Source organism: Arachis ipaensis, chromosome B06 (assembly GCF_000816755.2).
Source record: "Arachis ipaensis cultivar K30076 chromosome B06, Araip1.1, whole genome shotgun sequence".
Taxonomy (NCBI): domain Eukaryota; kingdom Viridiplantae; phylum Streptophyta; class Magnoliopsida; order Fabales; family Fabaceae; genus Arachis; species Arachis ipaensis.
In genome coordinates, this window is record NC_029790.2 from 77,533,175 (window position 1) to 77,533,421 (window position 247).

The window sequence follows — 247 nt, forward strand, 5'->3', positions numbered from 1 at the left end:
GAAGAAGAAATTACAATAAGAACAGGCATCAAGGTTGGAACAATCAAAGATGGGAGGAGCCACAAGGATTTGATCAACCCTCATGGCAACAACCACCTCCAATGGACTATCAACAACCACCGCCATATGCCTATGAACCCTTTCCTCAACATGACTTTGGACCACCATACTCACAAGCCCCTTTTTGCCATTCACCTCCATATGACCCTAACCCTCAACCACCATACCAACCACCTTATGAGCCATA